The sequence below is a fragment of the Neophocaena asiaeorientalis genome, unplaced genomic scaffold (assembly GCF_003031525.2).
Source record: "Neophocaena asiaeorientalis asiaeorientalis breed wild unplaced genomic scaffold, Neophocaena_asiaeorientalis_V1.1 scaffold657, whole genome shotgun sequence".
NCBI lineage: Eukaryota > Metazoa > Chordata > Mammalia > Artiodactyla > Phocoenidae > Neophocaena > Neophocaena asiaeorientalis.
The window spans coordinates 470,667-485,766 of NW_020172727.1; the positions used below are offsets into that span (position 1 = coordinate 470,667).

Here is a 15,100-nt window from a genome sequence, read left to right on the forward strand (position 1 = left end):
CATGAGCTGTTTGTATATTTGGGAGATTACGCCCTTGTCAGTTGCTTCATTTGCAAATATTTTCTCCCATTCTGAGGGTTGTCTTTTCGTCTTGTTTATGGTTTCCTTTGCTGTGCAAAAGCTTTTAAGTTTCATTAGGTCCCATTTGCTTATTTTTGTCTTTATTTTCATTACTCTAGTAGGTGGGTCAAAAAAGATACTGCTGCGATTTATGTCAAGGAGTGTTCTATGTTTTCCTCTAAGAGTTTTATAGTGTCTGGGCTTACACTTAGGTCTTTAATCCAGTTTGAGTTTATTTTTGTATACGGTGTTAGGGAGTGTTCTAATTTCATTCTTTTACGTGTAGCTGTCCAGTTTTCCCAGCACCACTTATTGAAGAGGCTGTCTTTTCTCCACTGTATATTCTTGCCTCCTTTATCAAAGATAAGGTGACCATATGTGCGTGGGTTTATCTCTGGGCTTTCTATCCTGTTCCAATGATCTATATTTCTGTTTTTGTGCCAGTACCATACTGTCTTGATTACTGTAGCTTTGCAGTATAGTCTGAAGTCTGGGAGCCTGATTCCTCCAGCTCCGTTTTTCTTTCTCAAGATTGCTTTGGCTATTCGGGGTCTTAACACAACATTGTCAATCAACTATACTCCAATAAAAGTTAATTTAAAAAAATGAATAAAGGGAGAAAAAAATGATTGAATAATAAATGGGGATGAAGAAGCAAATATCGCATACAGAAGAATTTCAATTAATTTCATATGCAGAAAGAACGAGAGAAAGAGAAAATCACCCTTAGAACACCACAGCAATACCTGCTGCAGGCAAGATTCATTGATGTGTATGCATATGTCAAATCCATCCAATTGTACATTTTACATATGTGCAGTTTCTTGTATGTCAATTATACCTTAATATCACTGGAAAATGTATTAATCTAATACATGCTATTCTCCAGTGAAAAGTTAATTTGGTGCCTCACTCAACTAGAGAAGGTAACCTTCTGTAGGCAGAGGAAGTGTTCCAATACCTATAGCTCAGGTACCAGAGCATATTCAGGCTCTTTTGGTGGTCTGCCCTCATGCCCACACCCTTACCACTTCCAACAGCCAGCAACTGTGTTTGCCTGATGGATTTCTCTAGCTACTGAAGCCTAGTTTGCCTGCCATATGTCAGGCCAGAAGTGCCAGGAAATTAATGGCCCCAGAGGAACTGCCTTCAACCAGTGACTGCTGGGAACTGATTGGTATATAAATATCCCAGCTTCCTCATCCCTTGGGTGGAGTAACTGAAATGCGTGTTCCACACCATTTTCCAGAGTTCCACAACAAGATTATGCTCTCCAATTGCCTACAAAAGTACCTGATAATGTATCTTTTATTGGCTGCCTTCCCATACTTGTCTCACTTCCTCACTTCCCTACTGGCATTGGCTTTACTTCCAAATAAACTACTTGCACTTGAATCCTTGTCTCAGGACTGGCTTCTGGGGGTACCCAAACTAAGACAAATATGTAGTAGGCACCTTTAGTGAATAATGAGCATCTCTTAGAAATCTTGCTAACGAACATACCCCTCTTGAATAGCAAAGCTACCAAGAACTTCAAGAGCCTAAAATTTGGCCCCTCCCTGTCACGTGCAGGGTGCATGTGCAGAGGCATCCTGAGCAAGCGCAGTGAGGACCATGTTGCTTTGGAACATCCTGCTCACCGGTACAACAGGGATTGGGAAAACCGCACTAGGCAAAGAACTTCCATCAAGATCAGGACTGAAATATGTTACTGTGGGTGATTTAGTTCGAGAAGTCTGATCACCGTATATCATGGAGTCTGGCAAGATGGCTTCTCCCAAGAGCATGCCACAAGATACACAGATGATGGCACAAATCCTAAAGGATATGGGGATTACAGAATATGAGCCAAGAGTTATAAACCAGATGTTGGAGTTTGCATTCCGATATGTAACCACAATTCTATATGATGCAAAAATTTATTCAAGTCATGCTAAGAAAGCTACAGTTGATGCAGATGATGTGCGACTGGCCATCCAGTGTCGTGCTGCCCAGTCATTTACCTCTCTTCCCCACAAGAGATTTTTTATTAGATATTGCAAGGCAAAGAAATCAAATCCCTTTGCCATTGATGAAGCTATATTCAGGCCCTAGACTGCCACCTGATAGATATTGTTTGACTGCTCCAAATTATAGATTTAAGTAAGTCTTTACCACAAAAAGTACCTACTTCTGCGGGGAGAATAACAGTTCCGCAGTTAAGTGTTGGTTCAGTTACTAGCAGACGAAGTACTCCCCCACTTGGCCCACCAACCCAACAAACCATGTCTGTGTCAACTAAAGGAGGGACTCCAGTCAACCTCAGAGGTTTACAGTACAGATGCCCACTTCAAAATCTCCATCTGTAAAAGCATCAATTCCTGCAACATCAGTAGTTCAGAATGTTCTAATTACTCCTTCATGAAATTAGGTTCAAAATCATTTTCATTACAACTAACATGGTGTCATCACAGATACTGCCAATGAATCATCAAACGCATTGAAAAGAAAATGTGAAGAAGATTATGACGTGACTATGATAATTTGCAATCTAGCTTTGATGCATGTAATATGTATACTTGGTTTTGAATCCATCGCACTGAGATTAAACATGCGTGCTGGCTGTTTCCAAGTTGTGTTTTAAAAAAACAGTATTTAATGAGTAAATATGGTTACCATATTTTTCATCTGAGATGTTGTGTTGGACTTTAATAGGATTAGAAGTGGTTTTTCGTCAGCCTTTAAGTGTAAAAAATAACTTGTAATTCATCAGTTTGGGGAAAAAAAGAAAAAGAACCTAAAATTTGTGGGGTTTTAAAATTTTTATTTAATTTATATATATGTAATTTTTTGGCTGTGTTGTGTCTTCGTTGCTGCGCACGGGCTTTCTCTAGCTGCGGCATGCGGGGATCTACTCTTCATTGCAGTGCTCAGGCTTCTCATTGAGGTGGCTTCTCTTGTTGTGGAGCATGGGCTCTAGGCGCATGGGCTTCAGTAGTTGTGTCACGCGGGCTCAGTAGTTGTGGCTCGCAGGCTCTAGAGCACAGGCTCAGCAGTTGTGGCACACGGGCTCAGCTGCTCCACGGCATGTGGGATCTTCCTGGACCAGGACTCGAACCTGTGTCCCCTGCATTGGCAGGCAGATTCTTAACCACTGCGCCACCAGGGAAGCCCCAAATTTGTGTTTTTTTCAGCCTACAATATGTTTATAATTACTGTCTATAAAACCAGTGTGATTAAAAATAAGCAGTAATATATGCAACTGACTTAGAGTGGATTTGCTCCTCACCGTTTCTGATGGAGAACTCAGGCAATGTTGGCCAACACTCAGTTTATTCTCAGCCTAACAGTATATATTTGTCTATTTGTCAGCAACTCTTCACCCCTAGAGTTTTTGTTTTTGTGATCCCTTACTCATTTGTTTTCATAAGATACATGAGAAGAAAAGACGAAAGCAAGCTCATTGCACAATACTGCAGCTTTTTAAGGCGATTACTTATCCTAATGAGAGGGGGTGCTGAGCTCAAGGCTTGAACACAGTGGTTTTGACAGTGAACAATTTGCATCACGCATTAACGTGGCAATTACAAGCCTTGAGAAATCTAGATACTGGAAATGAAATGGTTCTGGAAATAGCAGCAGCTGACATGGTTACTTAACACCTCTGAGGGGAGAATGTTGGTAACTGTGAGAGACTGCAAAAATTGCCCCAATTCTTTACCCTTCCCTGTTTCAATATTCTCTTTGCAAAGTAACTTTGCAGTGTTCTGCTGTGCCTTGGGGCTCAGCCATGTGGCTTACTTTAGGACACCCAGACAGAGACGAACAAGACACAAGCAGAGGCTTGAAAAGAGCTTCCATGATTGGACTGGCTCGCTCCTGCCTTCTGCCAACACCATGAGAACATGTGCAGGATGGCCTGCTGGTAGATAAGAGACGTGTGGAGCACAGCCGAGTAACCTCACTCATTTTAGCCAAGGCCATCATGGACCAGCTGACAGTCAGCTAATCGCCAGATAATGTGAGTGAGCTCAGGCAAGACCAGAGATACTGCCCAGTTGAGCCCAGCTTAAATCACCAACCCTCAGACACATTAAATTTTTAGTTAATATTTTAAGCCACTGAGTTTCACCGTGATTTGTTACACAGCATTTTGATGGAGATAGATAATTAATACAGTAAAGATGGAGACTGAGGAGTATATCCTTTCTTGGGCAATAAACCCCAAAATTCACATAAAATGGGTAAATTCAGCATGTCATCCGAATACTCATAAATACCTACGTAAGTGATGGATGGATTCTAAAACACCCAGGTCAGCGGGTGCAAACCGGTGACCCACCATCCATATCCAATCTAGAGATGCAATGCTATGCCATGATGAAACCATGATTTCTTGTCTTCTTTTAAGCCAGCAAGAATAATTGAGTCTATATTAGAGAGCTTACCTCCATTCGTTTAAACTTCTTTCACTGCTACAAATAGGATGTAAAAGCTAAAGCTAAAACCTGGGATCAGGAAAACGTGACTCTGTGTATCACAGGGTTCAGTCAGAGAAACAGAACCATGAGGAGTGACGTAGAGTAGGAATTTATTATAGGGATTTGACCTTGAGCAATTATGGGAAGAAGTGAAACGGTCTCGGTTTGGTTGCTTCTTCTGTGTCTGGTACAGAGCCTGGGATCAGGTAGGCATGAGGTAGGAGAGAATAGGGGCCACTGGAACTGGCAAGGAACAAACTGGAACTTGCATTGATCTCCAAGCCTCCAGCCGCAATGCTTTGGGTGACGAGCAGGAGAAGCTGGTGCTCTTGCCATGAAGCCACACTGACATCTGACCCAGGATTTGGAGAAGCTGAGGAAAGAGATCCCGCGGTAGCTGAATTGTGAACCTGACTGCTGCTCTGGAAACAAGAGCAGGAGATCCAGGAAAATGTGCACTCACTGTTAATAGGGCCTGACCCATGCCGAGTTTCTGAAAGCGAAACATGGCGACTGCGTCACTTCCCCTTTGCAAACCTCCTGCAAATGTCTCCTGTGACCAACTCTAACTAGAAACATACAAGGAAGGGAACTCTGAGAAATGTAGTACCAGCTTTTAGCCAAGTCGACACATCACAAAGCCACCACATCTTGACACTTATTTGAACAAGTGAAAACTTGGCTGGAAATCAGGAGGCCAGCTATTATAACCTAAGCTTTCAATTTTTGGATGAAAACTAGAGAGACAAGAGCCATCCAATTCATACTGTGTGTCTCAGGAAGCTTTTGACTGCAAGTGAGTCAAAATGGCTTAAACGTAGGGAGACTTCTTGTCTCACATGAGAAGTTCAAAGGTAGTGTGGTTTCAGAGAAGGCCAATTAATGGCTCAATGATTCCATCAGCATCCTTCCCATCTTCTTGTTCACCATCCTTAGCATGTTGGGTTTGTCCTCAGGTTCGTCTCTTCATGGTCGCAAGGTGTCTGAAGCAGTTACAACCATCACACCCTCACACACTAACATTCAAAAGTGTCTGTTTTTGACTTGTGAGGAAACCTTTCCAAGAAGTCTCCCTAGCAGACCTGTCTTGACATCCCATGGGACGGACTGGCCATATGTCCACCCTAAACCAACCATTGGCAAGGGGAATGGGATTATAAAAAGGGCGCTTCTTAGACTATGATTATCTTCTTGCCACTTTTTCTCTCATTTTGGTTATCTGCTTATGACATATGCTTCAAAGTACAATTATTAGGTCAAAAGGTATGACAGTACTTTTTTATTTTAAAAATGTAAAGCTAAACCAGCCCTGTTATTGTCTTCATTCTTCCTTCCTGAGTTCATCATTGGAGTGTTTATACACTGAGCCAACCAGCGTCTCAATGGTTTAGCCTCCCATGAATCATATGGCTACCCATTACCTGAACCAAACTGGGTTTCTATCAGCAAAGAACAACAGGAAAGACGGGCGGGCAGTGGCTTTTTGTGTGTCTATCCATTCACCCGGCATTTACTTTACACCTGCAACTGTATCAGGGGCACCAGATACGAACGCTCCACAAATAACATACAGGGAAGGGGGAAGAATCTCTTCTTGGCCCAGAGAAATAAAATGTGAGCATCATGTAAGTTCTGGAGGGAAGCTTTAAAATAGGCAAATGAAATGGCCAACAAACCCGTAAAAAAGATGCTCGAGATATAATTAGTTATTAGGGAGGTGCAAATCAAAACCACAATGAGGTACCACTTTATATGCACTAGGCTTTCCCAGAAAACAGGGTAAATAAGTGTTGGTAAGGTTGTGGAGAAACTGAAACCCTCATACACTGCCGGAGGGAAGGAAAATGGTACAGTTGCTGTGGAAAACCGTTTGGCGGGCCCTCAAAAAGTGAAACAGAATTATCATGACCTAGCAACTCTACTCCTAAGCATGTACCCCCCTGCCACCAAATACAAATACTTGTCCACACAAAAACTCATTCACAAATAATTCATATCAGCAGTATTGATAATATGAAAAATATGGAAACAACCCAAATGTCCATCAATGAAGGACTAGATAAACAAATTGTGGTCTACCAGGTATACAATGGAACATTACTCAGCCATAGAAAAGAACGAAGTCCTGATACATGCTACAGTACAGATGAACCTTGAAAACATGGTGTTAAGTGAAAGAAAGGTCGCATACTGTATGATTCCATCTACATGAAATGTCCAGAATAGGCAAATCCACGGAGGCAGAAAGCAGCTGAGTGGTTGCCTGGGGTTGGGGGAGGGGGAATGGGCTATGACCGCTCAATTAAACCCCATTTAAAGTATGGGGTTTCCTTTTGGGGTGACGAGGATGTTTTGTAACTAGATAAAGGTGGTGGTTGGAGAACACTGTGAATGTACTGCCACTGAATTCTTCACTTTAAAATGGTGAATTTTATGTTATGTGAACTTCATGTCAATTTTTTTAAAATCTAAAAAGTAATAGACACATGAGAGAAAATAGCTTTTCCCACCTTATTGTTAAGAATAAAGTGGTTGGGACTGCTAAAGCCACCCTGTGGTCAGGAAGAGACAAGTCTGAGGAATTACAACCTTCTAAAGACGGCAGAGCAAAAAGATGGAAGGAACCTGAGTTGTGGATAGGTTGTCAAGCCACTTAATCTGCCACAAAACCACTCTTGCTTAGGACTTTTTATTTTGTAAGATAATAAATTCCACTATTAAGATGTCCTAGGGGTGGGATATTTGCCAAATGCTTTCATTTTTTTCTCTTTTATTTATATTTGCTGCCTGGAAGCTGGCAGGCTTCTGGAGGTTTCCCTGAATGATTCCAGATACTCCCATAATCATTTTCCGGCAACTCAGCTTTTGAAAACACTCCTTTTCTATTTACCTGCAGAAACCAGACATGTACCATTCCTGCTGTTATAAAAGTCAAGCCCTGTGAACGTAACCACTTACAGAACCTAACCATTCCAGCCCTCCCAGAAACAGAGACCAAGGTAGGACAGAACACAGGTGCATCACGTCCAGATCCTATCTGCAGTCCACAGGCCCTTGAGATTCCCCAATCAGGAGGAACCTGACCTTCAACAGAATGGATCTCTCTCTTTTTAGGCCCAATCTCACGTCAATTAATTTCAGTGTTTCCGTATACGCTGTGGGGGCCTCTTCCCAGGCCCACCACTATACGTGTACATGCATGCACAGGTGCACAGCTCCTCATACCATGCTCCTGGAGAAATGGTTTTTACCTGAAAAATCACTCAGAAATCAAAATGCCACGAATCCCTCAACGTAGTACTACCTCAGCTTCCCCCAGCCCTCCCAAGAAAGCCACCTTGGGTGGAAGTGGAAAAGAGGTAGGAGGCAGCTTTCCACGTCCTGCCTCTGCCCCACACTGGAGCCATGAAGAAGGTAGCGATCCTCTGGGATACTGGAGATACGGCTGTGGGGGGGTCCCATGTCGGCAGCCACATCTGCCATCAGCAGGAGCCATGGCAGGGTCTCTTTTATGCTCTCCAAGATGTTTTGTATGAAGAACTCAACTGATGTCTGTTGACTTAAGTTTTGTGTCAGTATCACAGTTGTCACAAATCCCAACCGTGACTTATGTGATGCTGTCTGTACAGCTGACAAAATGCTTCCACGTGCATCATGTTATTTAATTGGGGCTACAGTTCCTTAAGGTGGATCTTCTCGTCTCCACTTTGTGAGAGGAAGCCAAGGAGAAGTTAGGAGAAGTGAATGTCACACAGCCACAGCCTGGAAGTGATCATCAAACCTCCGGCCCAGGCCTTCTGATCCCAGATCTCTTGCTCTTTCTCTTTCTGTTCTGTGTTGTGGACATCTGGGGCCCAGGAGCCAGTACTTGGCCCTAGGATCCTCCTCTGGAAGACGTGGGAGTCTCCAGGGACTCCTAACTCCCACCCCACACAGTCCAGCTCTCTGATGCTCACTTTCCTAATGTCATTGTTACAGCATCTATTTATAACTGTGCTAAGAAATGCTGCTTTCATGGCCAGGCTCATGAACTGGGGAGTAAATAATAACCCTGCAGGACTGATGTAGATAGGAACAGAATCTCCTCTAGAAACCCACTAGAAGAACCCATTGTACCTCTACGACCTTTTTTTAAACTTTTCAAGACAGTCTCGTTAAAAACTATGAATGCTGGGAGAGGTCAGAAAGGGCTTTTTATGTTTTGGCCTCTCCCCTATCCCTTCCTACTCCAAACCCAGGAAATTCTTGGTAGAATAAGGACTTTGTATTAGTTTCCTATCACTGCTGTAACAAATTCTGACAAATTTGGTGTTTTCAAACAACATAAATTTCTTATATTACACTTCTGGAAATCAGATATCTGGGTACAGCATGGCTCAAGTGAGTCTTCTGCTTAGCGTTTCTCAAAAACAAAATCACGGTGTTGGCAGGGCTGTATTCCTTTCTGGAGGCTCTGGGGATGAATCTGCTTCCGCGCACATTCAAGGTGTTGGCAGAATCAGTTCCTTGTGACTACAGGGCTGATGTCCTGTTTCCTTGCTGGCTGTCAGCTAGAAGCCTCTCTCAATTTCTTTGGCCGCCTGCATTCCTCATCACGTTGCCCCTTCCACCTGCAAGCCCTTCTCATGCTTCACATCTCTCTGTCCTCCTCTTCTGCATTTAAGAGCTGATGTGACCATACTGGGCCTGTTGGATAATTCCCCTACTTTAAAGTCAGCTGATTGGCAACCATAATTACATCGGCAAAGTCCCCTTTACCATGTAACATAACTACAGGAGTAATACCAGAGGGCTAGGATCCTTGGGGGCAAAATTCTGCTTAGCACAATCCACCCTCTGGTGGTCCCCATGACTCCCATCCATTCCACATGAATCCATTCCTCATGGCCTCCTAGTCCAGATTTCTACTCAGTTTCTCTATGGTATTTAGGCTTTCTCTGTAATTGTCCTTAATCCTTCTGAGCCCCCACCAGCATCCTTTAATATCCGTATTTCTACTAAGAGTCTGTTCAAGGAAATCTAGGCTTTTCTCTGTCATGCTGCCACGTCCTAAGTAAGTTACTTCACTTCTCAGGGTTAAAAACTTCCTCATCTGCATAATAATTCTAGTTTTAAATTTTAGGAGAGAGAATACTCCACAGAATGACCTTAATCATCTTCTGATGGGCTTTGGATTTCAGCCATTACCAGGCTCCACAAGAAAAATGTCATCAAATGACCCAGTGGTCACATTCTGGCCAGTTCGAAGAAGGGGAGAGCAGTTTGGCCAAGCTGTTTGCCCATCTTGAAACCAGGGCTTTGGGGCTCTGAGATGATCTCTGAGATAGGAGCGCCTGTGTCTTCTACTTCCCAACACTGGACACAATGCCAAGGCCTGACAACCACCAACTGTCAATTTTTAATTTAACAAACACATGTCTAATGCTTACTAGGCACTATTCTAAGTGCTTTATATTTATATTAACATATAGGCACTATTACTGGTAACTTATGGATGAGGAAGTGAGGCACAGAGAAGCAAGTAACTTACTTAAGATCACACAGTTATTAAGAGACAGAGCCAGACATGAAAAGATGCTCAACACTGCAAATTATTAATTAGAGAAATGCAAATCAAAACTACAGTGAGGGCTTCCCTGGTGGCAGAGTGGTTAAGAATCCGCCTGCCAATGCAGAGAACTCGGATTCAAGCCCTGGTACAGGAAGATCCCACATGCCGCGGAGCCACTAACTGAGTGCACCACAACTACTGAGCCTGTGCTCCAGAGCCCACGAGCCACAACTATTGAGCCCAAAGTGCCGCAACTACTGAAGCCTCGCACCTAAAGCCCGTGCTCCACAACAACAGAAGCCACCGCAACGAGAAGCCTGAGCACCGCAATGAAGAGTAGCCCCCGCTCGCCACAACTAGAGAAAGCCCGCGCACAGCAACGAAGACCCAGCGCAGCCATAAGTAAATAAACATTTTTTTTAAAAAAATAAAACTACAACGAGGTACCACCTCACACCAGTCAGAATGGCCATCATTAAAAAGTCTACAAACAACAAATGCTGGAGAGGGTGCGGAGAAAAGGTAACCCTCTTGCCCTGTTGGTGGGAACGTAAATTGGTGCAGCCACTGTGGTAAACAGTATGGAAGTTCCTCAGAAAACAAAAAATAGAACTACCATACAATCCAGCAATCCCACTCCTGGGCATATATCCAGACAAACTATAATTCAAAAAGATACATGCACCCCTATGTTCATAGCAGCACTATTCACAATAGCCAAGACATGGAAATAACCTAAATGTCCATTGACAGATGAATGGATAAAGAAGATGTGGTATGTACATACAATGGAATACTATTCAGCCATAAAAAGAATGAAATAATGCCATTTGCAGCAACATGGATGGACCTAGAGATTATCATACTAGGTGAAGTAAGTCAGAAAGAGAAAGACAAATACCATATGATATCACTTATATGTGGTCTAAAATATGACACAAATGAACCTATCTATGAAACAGAAACAGACTCACAGACATAGAGGACAGACTTGTGGTTGCCAAGGGGGAGGGGGTTGGGGTTGGGGTTGGAGGAGTGACAGGGTGGGAGGTTGGGGTTAGCAGATGGAAGCTTTTATATACGGAAGGGATAAACAATAAGGGCCTACCACATAGCACAGAGAACTATTTTCAGTATCCTATGGTAGGGACTTCCCTGGTGGTGCAGTGGTTAAGAATCCCCCTGCCAGTGCAGGGGACACGGGTTCGAGCCCTGGTCCGGGAAGATCCCACACGCCGCGGAGCAACCAAGCCCATGAGCCACAACTACTGAGCCTGTGCGCCACAACTACTGAGCCCGTGCTCTAGAGCCCGCGAGCCACAACTACTGAACCTACATGCCACAACTACTGAAGTCCACGTGCCTAGAGCCCATGCTCCACAACAAAAGAGAAGCCACTGCAATGAGAAGCCCGCACTCTGAAACGAAGAGTAGCCCCCGCTCACCACAACTAGAGAAAGCCCGCACGCAGCAATGAAGACCCAATGCAGCCAAAAATAAGTAAAATTTTAAAATAAAAGAAAAATTTAAAGAAAATATCCTATGATAAACCATAATGGAAAAGAATATTTTTTTAAAAGAATGGAAATGAATAAATAAAAGAGATGGAGCCAGGATTTGAGTCCAGGCAAACTCCCAATCTCATGCTTTTAACCAGTGTGCTATGCTGCCAGAATGCCATCCTTCAGGCTCCACCTCTTCTTATTCATTCTAACAGTGGGATCAGAAGAGGCGACAATAGGAAATTATCCTCCCACCCGACGCCACTGCCTCCAACTGGACCATCAGAGAATTAAGGAAGAGTGGTGCTTGGGAGAAGAATAAAAGGAGGAGGCTGAAACCAGAGTCAGGGAAGGAGGTCGAAAGTGAGGAAGTTGGACATTAATGAGCTCAAAATGTTAAAAGTTTAACCTCTATTTCTCCACGTCTTCTGCCTCACTGCAGCTTGAAGCTGACTTCCAGGGATGCTGAGAAAATTTAGAGTTAGAGAGCAGAGTGAAGAACGGATCAGCTGTGGACTTCACAGAGCCCAGCAGGCTGAACACACAGTGGAGGCCAATTAAAAATACTTGATCAAACTTATGGCTACCAAAGGGAAGGGGAAGGAGGGATAAATTAGAAGTTTGAGAATAACAGATGCACATTACTATATATAAAATAGACAAACAACAAGATCCTACTGTATAGCACAGGGAACTATGTTCAATACCTTGTAATAACCTATAATGGAAAAGAATCTGAAACAGAAAAAACATATATATATATATACACACACATATATATATATCTGAATCACTTTGCTGTACACCTGAAACTAACACAACATTGTAAGTCAACTATACTTCAATTTTTTAAAAACTTGATCAAATCATATTTTAAATATTTTTTTCAATTATTGTGTCTATCAGAGGGAGGGAAGTGCTACTTAGAAGCTAAATTCATTATCAGCCACTCTGCCATCAAGGGAAAATTTCTTATTATTGAGAAATAGATCTCTACATTGTTTCTTCCCCTTACAGAGGCTGGCAAGGAAAGAATGAGGAAATACGGAAATGTGAGAGCTTCTATCGTTCTCCTATGCCGCTAAAGGTGAGGCTGCAAACTGGCCACGCAGGGGCCGAGCTGGCTCGCAGACATGTTAGCCTGCACAGTGGGGTTCCCCCCCCACCCAGTGTTTTAAATTGGAAATAGTGGCCAACATATAAAAAAAAAATAGGCAAGAATCCTTTGACAGATGTATTGCAAATAAGTTCTACTGTTCTGCAGTGTGCCAAAACTCTCCTAGCTGTGAATTTTGACAAACAGAAGTTCCTAATTTCAATGAAATCCAATTTATCAGTCTTTTCCTTTATGGCGACTGCTTTGTATGCCCTGTTTAAAAAAAAAACCTCTTTATGAAATTCATGAAGATATTATCCTGTGCTTTCTTCTAGCAGCTTTACTGTTTTACCTTTCACATTTAGATCTAAGACCCATACTGAAATAATTTGGGGGCATGGTAGGGATCCAGGTTCATTTTTTGCCATGTGGATATCCAATTGCTCCAGCGCCATTTGCTGAAAACACCATTTCCCCACCACCCCCTACTGGATTATGATGGCGCCTTTATTGTAAATCAAGGGATCATATATGTGTGGGTGTTTCTGGCCTCTCTATTCCGTACCATTGCTCTATTTGTCTAACACGTGCAACAATGCCACATTCTCAGTTACTGTGACTTTCTAGTAAGTTCTGAAACCTAGTACTGTAAGTCTTCCAATCTGTTCTTCAAGATTATCTTGACTATTCATTGGGATGGACACTTAACATTGGTGCACGTACGTATGTATCAACGTTAAGCCTCAATGAAAAATAACACAAAAGGGACTTTCTGGGGGTTAAGGGAGATGAGATACTGAGCCTCTCTCGAAGAATCAGAAAGCTAGCAACACAGAAGCCTGTATGGCAGTAGTCTAGAGCTGCCTTTCTAGACACGGTGTGCAAGCTCCAATCTGTGACAGGCCCCACCTACCGCTCCCCACCACTGAGGAAGATGTGCCACTGACATCTCTCATCTTACTCTGGACTTGCTTCACTCATTTACCTTGCTGCTTGGATCCTGGGCGTATTTGAACGAATGGACTAGTTTAGCAGAGCCTGTTGCCGTAGCTCTAGCCATATGAAGAGGCGTTCCTGGTGATGGTGAGAAGGCTGCATAGCTCTGGATAATTGAGGGAGACGGAAGGATGGCCGAGGGGCTCCTCCAGAGCAGGTTTCTCAATATGCACACTACTGACACTGCGGGCCAAATCATTCTTGGTGGTGGGACTGTCCTGGGCACTGAAGGATGTTCAGCAGTATCCCTGGATCCCACTAGATGCTCTCCCAAGTTGTGACAACCAAAAACGTTTCTAGACGTTGCCAAACGTTCCCTGGGAGCAGAGGCAGAATCGCACCCAGTTGAGAACTGCTGGCCTAGACCCAGAGCACAAACAGGAAAAACGAAGGGAGATGTGTAGGGGGTACGGGCCCTGGGTTAGGAACACAGGCAGGACCCCCGCAGTTCCCATCTACCCACCTTCCCTCGACACACAGAACAAGAGATCTACAAAGAGGGAGAGGAAGACCGACAGAGAAAGAGTGGATGGTGCCATGGGGAGCTGTGAGCAGGACAGCGGCTTCACAAACTCCAAGGGGCATCTTCTGTGTAAAATATAAGAACAATGTCCCCTAGAGTTGTGCAATGTGTGGCCCTAGATATAAACTATTTAAAAAAGCTCCCATCTCTCTAAATAGTCTATAAATTCTGCCCCTTTCCCATTCCGAGTGACTAGGATAAAAACATCAGCTCCTCCACCATTACCTCTGCCTCTCAGAATCTCCAGAAAGATAAAGATGCAGGCTCTCAGCACATGTGGGTTGAGGTTCAAGCCAATTTCATTTGCATTTCAAAGGTCCTGCATCACTATTCTCCGTATCTGTCTTTAATTTGCTTTGTGGTCCCTTTATTTCATTCCCCAAGCATTATCTTTCTTCCCCTTGGCTTTCCTTCAGCCTCATAGCATTGATGAAGTCTAATGCAGGGGTGGAGGCCTGTACCCTGTTCCCCAGTGATGTACCAAGGATGGGAGCGGTCCACACAGTTACAAGAATAAGGGGTACATTTTCGGTAGAAAATTTAAAAACATTAATAAATTTGACTAAAAGTCAGTCTGCTTTTATTAATCAGCGTGCACCAGCACTTCCAAAATTGTTTAGACATTTGTCAGTGATAAAACACCTCTCCCCCCGCCCCCGATTCCCTTGGTCTATGTTCCAAACGATTACTGTCGTTATTTTTTAATATACACATTTATAATCATAAGCAACATCAGCAGAGAACATAAATATTTTACACACACACACACACACACACACACACACACACAAATATTTATGTCCTCTGCTGATGTTGCTTTTGCTTATAATGCTACAGGATACTCACAGGTGAACCTTGAAAATTTTATACAGCTTCTGTGCCAATTCCTTTTTCCTATCAAATCTGCTAAGA

The 15,100-nt window shown here is 43.2% G+C and overlaps 1 pseudogene; it reads left to right on the top strand.

Moving 5' to 3' along the window:
- The first annotated feature begins 1,812 nt into the window (after nucleotides 1-1,812).
- On the top strand, nucleotides 1,813-2,628 carry LOC112396528 (transcription initiation factor TFIID subunit 9-like; annotated as a pseudogene).
- The last annotated feature ends 12,472 nt before the right edge of the window (nucleotides 2,629-15,100 follow it).